A 3,741-nucleotide genomic window follows, 5' to 3' on the forward strand; every position below is an offset into this window, starting at 1 on the left:
TCGTACATGATTTCGAATGGCTGGCTCCAGTTAGGTCCTCTCACAATTGGAGCTTGAGTCAGGGCGGTTTTCAGCTTATCAAATGCTTGTTTGCAATCCTCACTGAACTCGAACTCGATATCCTTCTACAGTAATCTGGATAAGGGAAGTGCTACCTTTCTAAAGTCCTTAATGAATCTCCGGTAAAAACCTGCATGGCCAAGGAACAAACGGACTTCCCTCACAGAGGAGGGTAAGGCAAACTAGAAATAACATCCACCTTTACTGAATCTACAGAAATGCCAATATTAGACACAACATGTCCTAGTACAATCCCTTGTCTTACCATAAAGTGACATTTTTCAAAATTCAATACAAGGTTTGTACTGACACATCTATCTAGTACTCTAGATAAACTATCCAAGCAAAGGCTAAAGAAATCACCATAAATGCTAAAATCATCCATAAAAACCTCCATATAGTTCTCAAGAAGGTCAGAGAAAAGACTCATCATGCACCTTTGGAAAGTAGCTGGTGCATTGCACAAGCCAAAGGGCATTCTCTTATAGGCATAAGTCCCAAAAGGACATGTAAAAGTAGTCTTTTCCTGATCTTCAGGAGCTATATGAATCTGGAAATAGCTTGTGTAACAATCTAAAAAGCAATAATGTGATTTACCTGACAGGCGATCCAGCATTTGATCAATGAATAGAAGAGGATAGTGATCCTTACGAGTGGCTTGGTTGAGACGCCTGTAATCAATGCAGACCCTCCAGGCATTCTGTACTCTGGTTGCTGTGAGCTTTCCATGCTCATTCTTCACTGCAGTGACTCCAGACTTCTTGGGCACCACTTGTACTGGGCTCACCCATTCACTGTCTGAGATGGGGTAGATGATATCTGCCTCAAATAGTCTGGTCACTTCCTTCTTGACAACCTCTAAGATAGTAGGGTTCAGTCTTCTTTGGGGTTGACGAACGGGTCTTGCTCCCTCTTCTAAAAATATTATGTGTTCACAAACTTGAGGGTTGATGCCTACTCTGTCTGCCAAACTCCACCCAATTGCCTTCTTGTGCCTCCTCAGCACACTAAGTAACTGCTCTTCTTGTTAAGAAGTGAGTTCCCGTGCAATGATAACTGGAAACTTCTGCTTGTCCTCGAGGTAAGCATATTTGAGGTTTGGAGGGAGGGGTTTCAATTCTAACTTCTACTCATGGTCAGGCTCTGGATTGTCTGAAGCTGGTGGCAGTGGTAAAGTACTTTCATTGTCCTCAGAAAGTGTCCCCACACTCAGACCTTGTCCTATGTACTTCTCTTCTAACTCCTCCTGGTGAACTTCAGCTACTGTTTCATCTATGATGTCACACTGGAGGGTAGAATGATCTTCTAGAGGGTGCTTCATAACTCCATTAAGATTGAAGCTTACTACTCGGCCGTCTATTTCAAAAGAGTATGTTCCTGAAAAAGCATCCAATTTGAACTTCGAGGTCTTCAGGAAAGATCTTCTGAGTAGGATTGATGATGGCTTCTCTGAGTCATTTTGGGGTATCTCCAGGATATAAAAATCAATGGGGAATGTGAGCCCCTTAATACCCACTAATACTCTTCAGCAACTCTAGCCACTGTAATAATGATTTTATCTGCTACACAAAACGAGCTGCCGACCTTTTTAAGGGAGGGAGCCTCAAAACATCGTATATAGACAAAGGAATTATACTAACACATGCTCCTAAAGCACATATACAGTCAGAAAATATCACACCACCAATAGTACAATTAACCATACATGGACCTGGGTCACTATACTTTTCAGGTAAACCTCCCATTAAAGCAGATATGGAACTACCCAAAGGAATAGTTTCTAATTCATTAATTTTGTCTTTATGTATACATAAATCTTTTAGAAACTTTGCGTATTTAGGTACCTATTGAATAACATCAAAAAGGGGAACCGTTACCTCAACTTTTTTGAATATTTCTACCATTTTGGGATCAGGTTCCAACTGCTTCCTGGGCTTCCTTGCAAGTTGTGGAAATGGAATAGGAATGGCGTTTTCTACAGTGTCTGCGCTCTTTGGTGCTTCTTCATGTGATTAAGTTTCTTCTTCTTCAGCCATGTCCTGTATATCTTCTTCCTCCTCAACATATTCTATTTCCACTACCTCTTCAGTTGAGGCGTGTTCTGGTGGGTTTGGCTCTCCCTAATTTCTCTCTTGCAATGTGGTTCCGGACCTTAGGGTGATGGCATTAATGCAACCCTTTGGATTGGGTAATGGTTGAGAGGAGATTCCACTGGAGCTCAAAGGCTGGTTATTGGGGTTACTCATTGATCCAATCTGTGAGATAAGAGCTTGCAAGGTAGAGTTTAGACCATTTAGAGTAGAAGTAAGGTTACTTTCCATGGCCTGTTGTCTCCGATCAATAGATTGTAGTAACTCATCATTTGGAGATGAAGAAGGACAAGTGATCAGAGAAGTCTACTGTTGGTTGTGTTGTGATCCTTGGAATTGTCTCAGATGAGGTGCTCTGTAAGGCTGGTTCTGGTTCTACTGCCTGTTGTTGTTATTATTCCACCTCTGATTTCCCTGATTGTCTCTGCCTCCTTTGTTATTGTTGTCTCTCTAATTTTGATTAGAATTATCTCTCCAACCTTGGTTGGAATTGTCCTGCCTTCCATAGTTGTAGTTACCAACTTGATTGTATGCTTGATTGGGATGGTCATAAAAGTTATGAGTGGCTGCTACAGTGTTGTCTTCTTGTTGGAGTTACGGACATTCATCAGTATAATGGCTATAATCAGCACAGATTCTGCATACTCTCTGTGGGACTAACTGTTGGCCTTGCTGTGGTGGAGAAGGTTGAGCTTGCTAAGCTTGTTGTTGATTCAATTGCATCTGCTTCAGTAAGTTGGTCATTTCACAGATACTCTGAGTTAGAGTAGCAGTTTCCCTGCTAGAGGATACTTCTGCAACAGCTTTTGAACGGCCTTGTTTCTACCTATGATTTTGAGTAGATTCAGCTAAGTCATTAATCAATTGCCATGCCTCATCAGTGGTCTTATACTTTTTCATAGACCCATTGCTAGCACCTTCCAATGTGGTCTTATCTTGAGATTTCATGCCCTATGTAAAGTAGCCGAGCAAAACTATTTTGTCAATCATATGGTGGGGGCATGCTTCCAGAAGATTATTGAAGCGCTCCCAATACTCGTAGAGAGTCTCAGATTCATCCTGAACGATCATGGAGATGTCTTTTCTTAGTTTATCGGTAACCTCAGTTGGAAAGAATTTCTCCAAAAATTCTCTTCTAAGCATATCCCAGTTAGAAACAGTTGCTCCGGGTTGAGTGTAGTACCACTCTCTTGCCTTTCCCTCAAGAGAGAATGGGAAGGCTTTTAATAGAATAGAAGTTTCGTCAGTACCATCACGCTTAACAGTAGAACAAGTTGTCTGGAAATCCCTAAGGTGCTTGATAGGCTCTTGAGCAGGTAAGCCATGAAACTTGGGCATCAAGTTGAGTACTGCAGTCTTTATTTCAAAATCCACAGCCACTACTGGACGGCGTGCCTGGAATGGTTGTAGTGTAAAATCAGGGGCTACAACCTCCTGGATAGTGACTCTCCTAGGTGCTGCCATGTCACCTGCACGTGAATCAACTGGATCAGTAGAGGGGGAGCTTGTTTCTCCCTTAGATGACATTTCAGATTTGTCCTCAGAGAGGACTAGCCGACGCCGAGCTTGCCTTATACGTGAAATAGTTCTT

The 3,741-nt window shown here is 42.0% G+C and overlaps 1 non-coding gene across 1 annotated transcript; it reads left to right on the forward strand.

Moving 5' to 3' along the window:
- Positions 1-3,134: 3,134 nt before the first annotated feature.
- Positions 3,135-3,242, forward strand: LOC112793316 (small nucleolar RNA R71). Its single transcript, XR_003198014.1, has one exon. It is a non-coding gene; the product is annotated as a small nucleolar RNA R71 (small nucleolar RNA).
- The last annotated feature ends 499 nt before the right edge of the window (positions 3,243-3,741 follow it).

This window comes from Arachis hypogaea, chromosome 3 (assembly GCF_003086295.3).
Source record: "Arachis hypogaea cultivar Tifrunner chromosome 3, arahy.Tifrunner.gnm2.J5K5, whole genome shotgun sequence".
Taxonomy (NCBI): domain Eukaryota; kingdom Viridiplantae; phylum Streptophyta; class Magnoliopsida; order Fabales; family Fabaceae; genus Arachis; species Arachis hypogaea.